The sequence below is a fragment of the Pseudophryne corroboree genome, unplaced genomic scaffold (genome assembly GCF_028390025.1).
Source record: "Pseudophryne corroboree isolate aPseCor3 unplaced genomic scaffold, aPseCor3.hap2 scaffold_207, whole genome shotgun sequence".
NCBI lineage: Eukaryota > Metazoa > Chordata > Amphibia > Anura > Myobatrachidae > Pseudophryne > Pseudophryne corroboree.
Genome location: NW_026968711.1, coordinates 652,509 through 667,285, shown reverse-complemented (window position 1 = coordinate 667,285; position 14,777 = coordinate 652,509). Strand labels below are relative to the sequence as shown.

At 41.1% G+C, this 14,777-nt stretch overlaps 4 non-coding genes across 4 annotated transcripts; all 4 read left to right on the top strand.

Annotated features, from left to right (window-relative positions):
• Nucleotides 1-8,109: 8,109 nt before the first annotated feature.
• LOC135005675 (U1 spliceosomal RNA) lies at nt 8,110-8,273 on the top strand. The gene has a single exon (XR_010206204.1). It is a non-coding gene; the product is annotated as a U1 spliceosomal RNA (small nuclear RNA).
• A 59-nt stretch (nt 8,274-8,332) lies between these two features.
• LOC135006051 (U5 spliceosomal RNA) lies at nt 8,333-8,449 on the top strand. Its single transcript, XR_010206509.1, has one exon. It is a non-coding gene; the product is annotated as a U5 spliceosomal RNA (small nuclear RNA).
• Nucleotides 8,450-8,723: 274 nt separating this feature from the next.
• LOC135006027 (U5 spliceosomal RNA) lies at nt 8,724-8,839 on the top strand. Its single transcript, XR_010206486.1, has one exon. It is a non-coding gene; the product is annotated as a U5 spliceosomal RNA (small nuclear RNA).
• Nucleotides 8,840-9,114: 275 nt separating this feature from the next.
• On the top strand, nt 9,115-9,230 carry LOC135006044 (U5 spliceosomal RNA). The gene has a single exon (XR_010206502.1). It is a non-coding gene; the product is annotated as a U5 spliceosomal RNA (small nuclear RNA).
• The last annotated feature ends 5,547 nt before the right edge of the window (nt 9,231-14,777 follow it).

Genomic DNA, 14,777 nt, shown 5'->3' with positions numbered 1-14,777 from the left:
CGATATCTCTCTTTTGCAAAGAGCTAGGCATTTGAAAATTCAGGGCTATAACGTGTAGATGAAGCACTAACAGTAGACTTTAAAATTTTCATTCTAGTGTCTTTCGTTTGGGAGAAAAATGCAAAGGTACAATACAGCTTTTCCTTGCCGATATCTCTCTTTTGCTAAGAGATAGGCATTGGAAAATTCAGGGCTATAACGTGTAGATGAAGCACTAAAAGGAGGCTTTAACATTTTCATTCTAGTGTCCTTCGTTTGGGAGAAAAATGCAAAGGTACAATACAGCTTTTCCTTGCCGATATCTCTCTTTTGCAAAGAGATAGGCATTGGAAAATTCAGGGCTATAACGTGTAGATGAAGCACTAACAGGAGGCTTTAAAATTTTCATTCTAGTGTCCTTCGTTTGGGAGAAAAATGCAAAGGTACAATACAGCTTTTCCTTGCCAATATCTCTCTTTTGCAAAGAGCTAGGCATTGGAAAATTCAGGGCTATAACGTGTAGATGAAGCACTAACAGGAGGCTTTAAAATTTTCATTCTAGTGTCTTTCGTTTGGGAGAAAAATGCAAAGGTACAATACAGCATTTCCTTGCCGATAGCTCTCTTTTGCAAAGAGATAGGCATTGGAAAATTCAGGGCTATAACGTGTAGATGAAGCACTAACAGTAGACTTTAAAATTTTCATTCTAGTGTCTTTCGTTTGGGAGAAAAATGCAAAGGTACAATACAGCTTTTCCTTGCCAATATCTCTCTTTTGCAAAGAGCTAGGCATTGGAAAATTCAGGGCTATAACGTGTAGATAAAGCACTAACAGGAGGCTTTAAAATTTTCATTCTAGTGTCTTTCGTTTGGGAGAAAAATGCAAAAGTACAATGCTGCTTTTCCTTGCCGATATCTCTCTTTTGCAAAGAGATAGGCATTGGAAAATTCAGGGCTATAACGTGTAGATGAAGCACTAACAGTAGACTTTAAAATTTTCATTCTAGTGTCTTTCGTTTGGGAGAAAAATGCAAAGGTACAATACAGCTTTTCCTTGCCGATATCTCTCTTTTGCTAAGAGATAGGCATTGGAAAATTCAGGGCTATAACGTGTAGATGAAGCACTAAAAGGAGGCTTTAACATTTTCATTCTAGTGTCCTTCGTTTGGGAGAAAAATGCAAAGGTACAATACAGCTTTTCCTTGCCGATATCTCTCTTTTGCAAAGAGATAGGCATTGGAAAATTCAGGGCTATAACGTGTAGATGAAGCACTAACAGGAGGCTTTAAAATTTTCATTCTAGTGTCCTTCGTTTGGGAGAAAAATGCAAAGGTACAATACAGCTTTTCCTTGCCAATATCTCTCTTTTGCAAAGAGCTAGGCATTGGAAAATTCAGGGCTATAACGTGTAGATGAAGCACTAACAGGAGGCTTTAAAATTTTCATTCTAGTGTCTTTCGTTTGGGAGAAAAATGCAAAGGTACAATACAGCATTTCCTTGCCGATATCTCTCTTTTGCAAAGAGATAGGCATTGGAAAATTCAGGGCTATTACGTGTAGATGAAGCACTAAAAGGAGGCTTTAAAATTTTCATTCTAGTGTCTTTCGTTTGGGAGAAAAATGTAAAAGTACAATGCAGCTTTTCCTTGCCGATATCTCTCTTTTGCAAAGAGATAGGCATTGGAAAATTCAGGGCTATAACGTGTAGATGAAGCACTAACAGGAGGCTTTAAAATTTTCATTCTAGTGTCTTTCGTTTGGGAGAAAAATGTAAAAGTACAATGCAGCTTTTCCTTGCCGATATCTCTCTTTTGCAAAGAGATAGGCATTGGAAAATTCAGGGCTATAACGTGTAGATGAAGCACTAACAGGAGGCTTTAAAATTTTCATTCTAGTGTCTTTCGTTTGGGAGAAAAATGCAAAGGTACAATACAGCTTTTCCTTGCCGATATCTCTCTTTTGCTAAGAGATAGGCATTGGAAAATTCAGGGCTATAACGTGTAGATGAAGCACTAAAAGGAGGCTTTAAAATTTTCATTCTAGTGTCCTTCGTTTGGGAGAAAAATGCAAAGGTACAATACAGCTTTTCCTTGCCGATATCTCTCTTTTGCAAAGAGATAGGCATTGGAAAATTCAGGGCTATAACGTGTAGATGAAGCACTAATAGGAGGCTTTAAAATTTTCATTCTAGTGTCCTTCGTTTGGGAGAAAAATGCAAAGGTACAATACAGCTTTTCCTTGCCGATATCTCTCTTTTGCAAAGAAATAGGCATTGGAAAATTCAGGGCTATAACGTGTAGATGAAGCACTAACAGGAGGCTTTAAAATTTTCATTCTAGTGTCTTTCGTTTGGGAGAAAAATGCAAAGGTACAATACAGCTTTTCCTTGCCGATATCTCTCTTTTGCAAAGAGCTAGGCTTTGGAAAATTCAGGGCTATAACGTGTAGATGAAGCACTAACAGTAGACTTTAAAATTTTCATTCTAGTGTCTTTCGTTTGGGAGAAAAATGCAAAGGTACAATACAGCTTTTCCTTGCCAATATCTCTCTTTTGCAAAGAGCTAGGCATTGGAAAATTCAGGGCTATAACGTGTAGATAAAGCACTAACAGGAGGCTTTAAAATTTTCATTCTAGTGTCTTTCGTTTGGGAGAAAAATGCAAAAGTACAATGCTGCTTTTCCTTGCCGATATCTCTCTTTTGCAAAGAGATAGGCATTGGAAAATTCAGGGCTATAACGTGTAGATGAAGCACTAACAGGAGGCTTTAAAATTTTCATTCTAGTGTCCTTCGTTTGGGAGAAAAATGCAAAGGTACAATACAGCTTTTCCTTGCCAATATCTCTCTTTTGCAAAGAGCTAGGCATTGGAAAATTCAGGGCTATAACGTGTAGATGAAGCACTAACAGGAGGCTTTAAAATTTTCATTCTAGTGTCTTTCGTTTGGGAGAAAAATGCAAAGGTACAATACAGCATTTCCTTGCCGATATCTCTCTTTTGCAAAGAGATAGGCATTGGAAAATTCAGGGCTATTACGTGTAGATGAAGCACTAAAAGGAGGCTTTAAAATTTTCATTCTAGTGTCTTTCGTTTGGGAGAAAAATGTAAAAGTACAATGCAGCTTTTCCTTGCCGATATCTCTCTTTTGCAAAGAGATAGGCATTGGAAAATTCAGGGCTATAACGTGTAGATGAAGCACTAACAGGAGGCTTTAAAATTTTCATTCTAGTGTCTTTCGTTTGGGAGAAAAATGTAAAAGTACAATGCAGCTTTTCCTTGCCGATATCTCTCTTTTGCTAAGAGATAGGCATTGGAAAATTCAGGGCTATAACGTGTAGATGAAGCACTAAAAGGAGGCTTTAAAATTTTCATTCTAGTGTCCTTCGTTTGGGAGAAAAATGCAAAGGTACAATACAGCTTTTCCTTGCCGATATCTCTCTTTTGCAAAGAGATAGGCATTGGAAAATTCAGGGCTATAACGTGTAGATGAAGCACTAATAGGAGGCTTTAAAATTTTCATTCTAGTGTCCTTCGTTTGGGAGAAACATGCAAAGGTACAATACAGCTTTTCCTTGCCGATATCTCTCTTTTGCAAAGAGATAGGCATTGGAAAATTCAGGGCTATAACGTGTAGATGAAGCACTAACAGGAGGCTTTAAAATTTTCATTCTAGTGTCTTTCGTTTGGGAGAAAAATGCAAAGGTACAATACAGCTTTTCCTTGCCGATATCTCTCTTTTGCAAAGAGCTAGGCATTGGAAAATTCAGGGCTATAACGTGTAGATGAAGCACTAATAGGAGGCTTTAAAATTTTCATTCTAGTGTCTTTCGTTTGGGAGAAAAATGCAAAAGTACAATGCTGCTTTTCCTTGCCGATATCTCTCTTTTGCAAAGAGATAGGCATTGGAAAATGCAGGGCTATAACATGTAGATGAAGCACTAACAGGAGGCTTTAAAATTTTCATTCTAGTGTCTTTCGTTTGGGAGAAAAATGCAAAGGTACAATACAGCTTTTCCTTGCCAATATCTCTCTTTTGCAAAGAGCTAGGCATTGGAAAATGCAGGGCTATAACGTGTAGATGAAGCACTAACAGGAGGCTTTACAATTTTCATTCTAGTGTCTTTCGTTTGGGAGAAAAATGCAAAGGTACAATGCTGCTTTTCCTTGCCGATATCTCTCTTTTGCAAAGAGATAGGCATTGGAAAATGCAGGGCTATAACGTGTAGATGAAGCACTAACAGGAGGCTTTTAAATTTTCATTCTAGTGTCCTTCGTTTGGGAGAAAAATGCAAAGGTACAATACAGTTTTTCCTTGCCGATATCTCTCTTTTGAAAAGAGATAGGCATTGGAAAATTCAGGGCTATAACGTGTAGATGAAGCACTAACAGGAGGCTTTAAAATTTTCATTCTAGTGTCTTTCGTTTGGGAGAAAAATGCAAAGGTACAATACAGCTTTTCCTTGCCAATATCTCTCTTTTGCAAAGAGCTAGGCATTGGAAAATTCAGGGCTATAACGTGTAGATGAAGCACTAACAGGAGGCTTTAAAATTTTCATTCTAGTGTCTTTCGTTTGGGAGAAAAATGCAAAAGTACAATGCAGCTTTTCCTTGCCGATATCTCTCTTTTGCAAAGAGATAGGCATTGGAAAATGCAGGGCTATAACGTGTAGATGAAGCACTAACAGTAGGCTTTAAAAATTTCATTCTAGTGTCTTTCGTTTGGGAGAAAAATGCAAAAGTACAATGCAGCTTTTCCTTGCCGATATCTCTCTTTTGCAAAGAGATAGGCATTGGAAAATTCAGGGCTATAACGTGTAGATGAAGCACTAATAGGAGGCTTTAAAATTTTCATTCTAATGTCCTTCGTTTGGGAGAAAAATGCAAAGGTACAATACAGCTTTTCCTTGCCGATATCTCTCTTTTGCAAAGAGATAGGCATTGGAAAATTCAGGGCTATAACATGTAGATGAAGCACTAACAGGAGGCTTTAAAATTTTCATTCTAGTGTCTTTCGTTTGGGAGAAAAATGCAAAGGTACAATACAGCTTTTCCTTGCCGATATCTCTCTTTTGCAAAGAGATAGGCATTGGAAAATTCAGGGCTATAACGTGTAGATGAAGCACTAACAGGAGGCTTTAAAATTTTCATTCTAGTGTCCTTCGTTTGGGAGAAAAATGCAAAGGTACAATACAGCTTTTCCTTGCCGATATCTCTCTTTTGCAAAGAGATAGGCATTGGACAAATTCAGGGCTATAACGTGTAGATGAAGCACTAACAGGAGGCTTTAAAATTTTCATTCTAGTGTCTTTCGTTTGGGAGAAAAATGCAAAGGTACAATACAGCTTTTCCTTGCCGATATCTCTCTTTTGCAAAGAGCTAGGCATTGGAAAATTCAGGGCTATAACGTGTAGATGAAGCACTAACAGGAGGCTTTAAAATTTTCATTCTAGTGTCTTTCGTTTGGGAGAAAAATGCAAAGGTACAATACAGCTTTTCCTTGCCAATATCTCGATTTTGCAAAGAGCTAGGCATTGGAAAATTCAGGGCTATAACGTGTAGATGAAGCACTAACAGGAGGCTTTAAAATTTTCATTCTAGTGTCTTTCGTTTGGGAGAAAAATGCAAAGGTACAATACAGTTTTTCCTTGCCGATATCTCTCTTTTGCAAAGAGATAGGCATTGGAAAATTCAGGGCTATAACGTGTAGATGAAGCACTAACAGGAGGCTTTAAAATTTTCATTCTAGTGTCCTTCGTTTGGGAGAAAAATGCAAAGGTACAATACAGCTTTTCCTTGCCAATATCTCTCTTTTGCAAAGAGCTAGGCATTGGAAAATTCAGGGCTATACCGTGTAGATGAAGCACTAACAGGAGGCTTTTACATTTTCATTCTAGTGTCCTTCGTTTGGGAGAAAAATGCAAAGGTACAATACAGCTTTTCCTTGCCGATATCTCTCTTTTGCAAAGAGCTAGGCATTGGAAAATTCAGGGCAATAACGTGTAGATGAAGCACTAACAGGAGGCTTTAAAATTTTCATTCTAGTGTCTTTCGTTTGGGAGAAAAATGCAAAGGTACAATACAGTTTTTCCTTGCCGATATCTCTCTTTTGCAAAGAGATAGGCATTGGAAAATTCAGGGCTATAACGTGTAGATGAAGCACTAACAGGAGGCTTTAAAATTTTCATTCTAGTGTCCTTCGTTTGGGAGAAAAATGCAAAGGTACAATACAGCTTTTCCTTGCCAATATCTCTCTTTTGCAAAGAGCTAGGCATTGGAAAATTCAGGGCTATACCGTGTAGATGAAGCACTAACAGGAGGCTTTTACATTTTCATTCTAGTGTCCTTCGTTTGGGAGAAAAATGCAAAGGTACAATACAGCTTTTCCTTGCCGATATCTCTCTTTTGCAAAGAGATAGGCATTGGAAAATTCAGGGCTATAACGTGTAGATGAAGCACTAACAGGAGGCTTTAAAATTTTCATTCTAGTGTCTTTCGTTTGGGAGAAAAATGCAAAGGTACAATACAGCTTTTCCTTGCCGATATCTCTCTTTTGCAAAGAGATAGGCATTTGAAAATTCAGGGCTATAACGTATAGATGAAGCACTAACAGGAGGCTTTAAAATTTTCATTCTAGTGTCCTTCGTTTGGGAGAAAAATGCAAAGGTACAATACAGCTTTTCCTTGCCGATATCTCTCTTTTGCAAAGAGATAGGCATTGGAAAATTCAGGGCTATAACGTGTAGATGAAGCACTAATAGGAGGCTTTAAAATTTTCATTCTAGTGTCCTTCGTTTGGGAGAAAAATGCAAAGGTACAATACAGCTTTTCCTTGCCGATATCTCTCTTTTGCAAAGAGATAGGCATTGGAAAATTCAGGGCTATAACGTGTAGATGAAGCACTAACAGGAGGCTTTAAAATTTTCATTCTAGTGTCTTTCGTTTGGGAGAAAAATGCAAAGGTACAATACAGCTTTTCCTTGCCGATATCTCTCTTTTGCAAAGAGCTAGGCATTGGAAAATTCAGGGCTATAACGTGTAGATGAAGCACTAATAGGAGGCTTTAAAATTTTCATTCTAATGTCCTTCGTTTGGGAGAAAAATGCAAAGGTACAATACAGCTTTTCCTTGTCGATATCTCTCTTTTGCAAAGAGATAGGCATTGGAAAATTCAGGGCTATAACGTGTATATGAAGCACTAACAGGAGGCTTTAAAATTTTCATTCTAGTGTCTTTCGTTTGGGAGAAAAATGCAAAGGTACAATACAGCTTTTCCTTGCCGATATCTCTCTTTTGCAAAGAGCTAGGCATTGGAAAATTCAGGGCTATAACGTGTAGATGAAGCTCTAACAGTAGACTTTAAAATTTTCATTCTAGTGTCTTTCGTTTGGGAGAAAAATGCAAAGGTACAATACAGCTTTTCCTTGCCAATATCTCTCTTTTGCAAAGAGCTAGGCATTGGAAAATTCAGGGCTATAACGTGTAGATGAAGCACTAACAGGAGGCTTTAAAATTTTCATTCTAGTGTCTTTCGTTTGGGAGAAAAATGCAAAGGTACAATACAGCTTTTCCTTGCCGATATCTCTCTTTTGCAAAGAGATAGGCATTGGAAAATTCAGGGCTATAACGTGTAGATGAAGCACTAACAGGAGGCTTTAAAATTTTCATTCTAGTGTCTTTCGTTTGGGAGAAAAATCAGCTTGAATGCTTCAGGGGCTGGGGCATAGCCAACATGAGCCCCACACCGAAGGAGGGTGGAGGTGTTTAATGCAAACTAGGGGTCAGACAAGCGCCGCAAAAGGCCACCATGCCCTGCACGCCCCTTTTCTGTTTTCATATGCAGACGAGGGTTGAAGCCAACTTTGACCCACTGCTTGGATGACATCACCATATGCAAATCCATCTGCGGCAGGCCTTCCCCCAGGAATGCTTGCACTAGTTGTTGCATTTGGTTTGTTGTTTGGGGGTGCTTCAGTATTAGGCAGCCTTCTGCCCTCCCATGTTCATCTGAAAATATGTGTTCTCCCTGCAGTTGTTGTCCCCAGATGAGAGTTCCCTTGTGCTGCCTCAGTTGAATCTCCTTAACTTGACAGAGATGTGCCTGAGCAGCGGCCCTCCCCAGCTCTATCCCAAATCATACTTATTTTGCATAGGAGATACCATGGTCATGAAGATTATTCTCCCAGGGTGAGGTTCATTCATTGCATTCTGGGTATGCTGACCCCTGTGATTTCCCCAAATGTGGGAAACTCGACTGCTTTATTTGTGGTAGTGGGGGACTGTGTTTGTGTTTTCCTCTGGTCAGCTCTGGTAAAAGTCAGATTTCTTTGTTTCAGAGCCTTGTTCTTCTTTTGAGAGTTCCCTTGTGCTAGTTCTTCAGAACGAACAAATCTTTTGCCTTTTACTAAAGATTTCCGTGGAGAGGAGCAAAACTGAGTTTTATCTCAATTTTTGCATGCCCCGTCTTATTGGGGTTTCTTTTATCAGTTTAAAGATAGAACGAGTGTGCTTTAATGTAAGCTCATTTGCGTAGAAATGACAGTAAATGTTTGTTTCTTTTCAAACAGAACTTTCTTGACTATACTAATTGCTTGAAAGATCTGGGAGCACATGGAAAAGAGTACAAACCATGTTTATAGCAAGGGGAAGCCTGGTGAGAAATCTGCTTTCTTTCTTTCAAATTGGGTGCTCACTTTGAGCTGAATGAGGACTGCTGGCATGGCACTCAGGCGACAGGTAGAATCTTGGTCATGCTGTGGTTTCTCTTCAGAACGAACAAATCTTTCGCCTTTTACTAAAGATTTCCGTGGAGAGGAGCAAAACTGAGTTTTATCTCAATTTTTGCATGCCCCATCTTATTGGGGTTTTATTTTATTGGTTTAAAGATAGAACGAGTGTGCTTTAATGTAAGCTCATTTGCATAGAAATGACAGTAAATGTTTGTTTCTTTTCAAACAGAACTTTCTTGACCACACTAATTGTTTGAAAGATCTGGGAGCACATGGAAAAGAGTACAAACCATGTTTATAGCAAGGGGAAGCCTGGTGAGAAATCTGCTTTCTTTCATTCAAATTGGGTGCTCACTTTGAGCTGAATGAGAACTGCTGGCATGGCACTCAGGCGACAGGTGGAATCTTGGTCATGCTCTGGTTTCTCTTCAGAACTAACAAATATTTCGCCTTTTATTAAAGATTTCCGTGGAGAGGAGCAAAACTGAGTTTTATCTCAATTTTTGCATGCCCCATATTATTGGGGTTTCTTTTATCAGTTTAAAGACAGAACGAGTGTGCTTTCTTGTTAGCTTTAATGTAAGTTTATTTGCATAACAATGACAGTAAATGTTTGTTTCTTTTCAAACAGAACTTTCTTGACCATGCTACTTGCTTGAAAGATCTGGGAGCACATGGAAAACAGTACAAACCATGCAGTATCACAAGAGCCTTTATTTGATCTTTCATGAAGATAGAGCAGAATTGAGGACACGTCAACAATTTCTGCCGAAGGTGGTTCATCTTTCCACATGGTGCCTTTGGCCACTGACACCTTCGTTGAGTCAAAGTCTCTGGCTGTGGTCAGAACTTTGAAAATTTATGTCACCAGAACGGTTCAGATTAGGAAAACAGAGGCTCTGTTTGTCCTGTATGCTCCCAACATGATTGGGTGTCCTGCTTCCATGCAGACCATTATGCGCTGGATCTGTGGTAAAATTCAGCATGCTCATTCCACGGCAGGATTGCCGTTACTGAATTAGGTGAAGACCCATTCTACTAGAAAGGTGGGTTCATCCTGGGCAGCTGGTCGGGGAGTCTCGGCATTGCAACTTTGCCGAGCAGCTATTTAGTAAACACTTTTGCTAAGTTTTACAAGTTTGATACCTTGGCTGATGATAACCTCAAGTTGGGTCATTCGGTGCTGCAGAGTCGTACGCACTCTCCCACCCGTTCAAGAGCTTTGGTATAACCCCATGGTTCTTAATGTGACCCCAGCATCCTCTAGGTCGTATGAGAAAATAGGATTTTAATACCTACCGGTAAATCCTTTTCTCTTAGTACGTAGAGGATGCTGGGCACCCGTCCCAGTCCATACTGTGTCTGCAGTTATTACTTGTGGTTATACACATGTTGTGTTACGGTTCTGGTCAGCTTTTTGCTGCAATTGTTCATGCCGTTGGCTTGTGTTCTGTTGAATGCCACGTTCTGCGGCATGCTTAAGGTGTGAGCTGGTAAGATGCTCACCTTAGTTTAACAATAAATCCTTTCCTCGAAATGTCCGTCTCCCTGGGCACAGTTCCTATAACTGGAGTCTGGAGGAGGGGCATAGAGGGAGGAGCCAGTTCACACCCTTTGAAAGTCTTAAAGTGCCCATGTCTCTTGCGGATCCCGTCTATACCCCATGGTTCTTAATGTGACCCCAGCATCCTCTACGGACTAAGAGAAAAGGATGCCCTTGTGTACTATCCTGACTTCTCCTCCCGTCTGCTTACTTTGTGCCTTCCAACGCACAATGCGAACTACAGGTGGTGCTGCAGGGCCCACACCCTTTTACTTGCCTTACAGAGCAGCTCTGGAGCTGTTACAGTGCCCAGCTGCTGCAAGAAATCAGCATGAATGCTTCAGGGGATGGGGCATGGCCAACATGAGCCCCACACCAAAGGAGGGTGGGGGTGTTTAATGCGAACTAGGGGTCATCCAAGCACTGCAAAAGGCCGCCATGCCCTGCATGCCCCTTTTCTCTTTTTATATGCAGATGAGGGTTCCAGCCAACTTTGGCCCACTGCTTGGATGACATCACCGTATGCAAATCCGTCTGCTGCAGACCTTCCCCCAGGAATGCTGTTACTAGTTGTTGGATATGGTTTGATATTTGATGGTGCTTCAGTATTAGGCAGCCTTCCGCCATCCCATGTTCATCTGAAAAGATGTGGTCTCCCTGCAGTTGTTGTCCCCAGACGAGAGTTCCCTTGTGCTTCCTCAGTTGAATCTCCTTAACTTGACGGGGGAGGGGCTGCCCGAGCTGCCACCCTCCCCAGCCCTATCCCAACTCATACTTATTTTACATATTAGATCTCTTGATCATGAAGATTGTTCTCACAGGGTGAGGTTCATCCATTATATTTTAAAATAGGAAGGTACAAATTACATATTTGAATTGCATCTATGTGCTGGATTCAAATGTCCCCCCCCCTTCCTTTCTCAATTGTGCCCGTCAGCAGCTATTCTAAGGTTGCTGCCAATGGGTGTGACACATTAATTTCTTCTGTGGGGTACACTGGACTCCACAAGGATTCACATTGGGGTGTAGAGTAGGATCTTGATCTGAGGCACCAACCGGCTCAAAGCTTTTGACTGTTCCCAAGAAGCTCAGTGCATTCTCCTCTATAACCCCGCTTCCATGAACAGGGAGCTCAGTTTGTAGTTGGTGCCTTCAGTAGCAGGCCAATTAACAGGGGCCTGCCTCAGGCAGCCTATTCTTAGCTATTAATTTTGACAAGAAAAGAAGAACTTGTTTTATGAGAATCTACAAGGGCTGCAGCAGGCTAGGTCTAATAGACATCTTTACTGCAGCTTCATCACTCCCAGCGGCGCTATATACTCCCGTGCCCTGGTTGCTGGGTCACTGCAGCGGAGGCTCCGGTTTCATCCTAAGGTCAGTCACACACACACCACCCTTCCGGATCACGAGGCCGCTGATGAAGGGGAGCGAGGCCGTAGGGGGTGGGCCGTGTGCGCACTGCGGTGGACACTGATTACTGGGCAGCCGCTCCACTAGCCACCAGGTACAGTTAAGGAGCACAGGTCTGGGGGTTTTTCTCCTATATTAACCCAATTTTGTACTGCCCGCAGCGCATTGTGATAGGTAATAGGGCCTGATTCAGGTTGGATTGCAATCACAATAAGCGATCCAACTGCAAAAATTGCTAAGAGCATACGCATGTGCCTGCATTTTCTGCGGCACCCCGCAGAGAATGTGATCGCCTCTGCCTGTCAATCGGGGTGGGGAAGGGGGGGAGAGGTGGGTCAGCAACACTCCATTTCCAAGTCAGGGATGGAGCGGTGCGGGGGCAAGGCTTCAAAATGGGGTCTGCAACGGAGGAGACACAGGGGGCGTGGTCACAGCGGCTGTATGACATCACATTCAGCCGCTGTGATCACAAAAATGGTGGCGGCTTCCTGCGCGCACATACAGTCTGCACCAGCAGGAGCCTACACCATTTTTTATGATCACGCTGAACTGCAGTGCGACTGCAATTACAGCATGGTCAAGAAGGGAGGCGTCATGCTGGGTGGCCATGCCCTGTCACTGTGCAGGAGCCAGCACCGCTCACACACTAGTCCCCGGGTGCAGCCCCCAACCCCCGGGACACCCGGAGCAACAAAATGTAGATTCAGGCCACCAGGCCACGCCCCTACCTATGAAACCATGCCTCCTTTTTACCATTGCGCTGCTTATCTGCGCGCACTGCATTACAATCTCCCTCGCCACCTCTCTGTGTGTCACCAGTGATAGTGACACCTCTGCCATGCTTGTAGCAGCTGGTCCTAAGATCTACGCCTCAAACCCTGAGTGTTTGCCCTTGTGACTTGTTGATCATCATAGCGAAGCAGATGCTTACAGAAAACTGCAGGGGCTTAGATTGAAAATAAAAAAATTGATGGGTATAAGGTAGAGAGGAGCGGGTTCGGTTCTCCGAGAACCGAATTCCCCACGAACTCCACGTGGTTTACACTGGTCCGAGGCAGGCTCGGTTGTTCCCGCCTGACTCGGAAAACCTGAACAAGGGAAAATGTCATCATCCCGCTGTCGGATTCTCGCGAGATTCGGATTCCATATAAAGAGCTGCGCGTTGCTGCCATTTTTACTCGTGCATTGAAGAGAGAGCGGAGAGGACGTGGCTATGTTCTCTCAGTGGAAATCTCAATATCAGTGCTCAGTATCAGTGGTTACTTATTGCTGCTCAGTAATACTAGTAGTGTGTCTCTCCTGCTCAGTGTCAGTTCTCAGTAGTATCCTCATCAGTGCTCAGTATCACTGCTCATTGTCTTGTGCTGCATTGTGGTGCTCAGCATACTACAGTACATTACTAATAGTCCAGTGCTGCATCTTGCTGCTCAGTGTCAGTTCTAGTATCCTCATCAGTGCTCACTATCACTGCTCATTGCATTGTGGTGTTCTGTATACTACAATAACATAGTAATATAGTAACATAGTTTTTGAGGTTGAATAGAGGCAAATTGCCCATCGTGTTCAACCTGTTTTAAGTTGTGATGATTCTACATACTTGCTGAATAATGTTTTATGACTAGTTAGCTACTATAACTCATGTTACCCCCGGATTAACCATGTTGATATTTTAAGTATTATAACCTTGGATAGCTTTTTCATTCAGAAATGTATCCATTCCTTTTTTAAATCCAATTACAGAGTCCGCCATTACCACCTTCCCTGGCAGGGAATTCCACATCCTGATTGCCCTAACAGTGAAGAAACCTTTCCTCCATTGCGTTCTGAACTTTCCTCCAGTCGCAGCGAGTGACCACGTGTTCTTTTAATAAATAATTCCTCTGATAACTCTTTGTTATGTATCTTTACATATTTGAAGATATTAATAATATCTCCTCTTAGGCACCTCTTTTCTAGTGTATAAATATTCAGCCTAGTAAGTCTTTCCTTATAGTCCAGTACTTTTAGGCCTTTAATCAATTTAGTCTTCAGGATCTCTTACACTTCCATGAGCAGCAGAGTAGTGCAATGGAAGCATGCTGGGCCCATAACCCAGAGGTCGATTGATCGAAACTATCCTCTGCTATGTGCATTTTTTTTTTTATAATTAAAGTAATCAAAAACTGGGATTGATATTTTGGCTCTTTTATTTTTACTTAAAGTACAATAACTTTTATCATTTTAATTTGTTTTAATAGTATATTGACAGCATTGTTTTCTTTAAAAAATCCACTTAATTTTCTTTACCCTATTACTGAAATGGTAATTGACAAAAACAAACTACATTGTCACCAGAAGAGCAATGCAAAATGTACAAGTGATATATGAAAATCATCTTCCATCTTGAATTTCAATGATGCATTGGGACAACAATTTGTGAGAAACATCTTCACCCACAAAGAAAGATTTTCTTAATTCCTTACCTGTGTGCTGATTAGATATCACCTTGTTTTCACATTAAACAGACTTCCCCGTGAGGAAGCAGCAAGGATGCAGTGACGTTTCCTGGTGTCAACCTGTATTATTTCAGTAGACATTGAAATGAGGATGCATCTTTGATGCCTTTCCAATGAAGCAAGTTTATTTCAGTAATAGGTGAAAAACCATTCCTACAAAGGTGTTAATCAGAGACTTGGCTTTGTGGACACTTTTCAGAGAGCAAATTTGTTAGCATAAACATAAAATCAGAAAATGAAGAGCTGTTTAATCACTCAATTGGACTTTTCTGCCAGCATATTTTTTTTCTCTGCAACCCACTGCTAAATTGTGCTTCCTAGCTGTTTTTTTATAAAATCACTTAATCAAATCTAACTCTGATTACATCAGAGAAGGCCAGGTACCCTACACCATAAGGGGGGTTTTTGAAATTTTGACTTGTCTACTTAAAGATCACCAAAATCTGATTACAAGGTCAATTACATCCCTGGGTGGGATTGAACCACCAACCTTTTGGTTAATAGCCAAACATGCTAACCGATTGCGCCACAGAGACACCTTGCAAAAGTCAATACTGACAAAGGCTAATAATCATTCATCTAGAACGTTTCCTAGAAAAACTTTAAAAAGTCAATAATCTGGAGAAT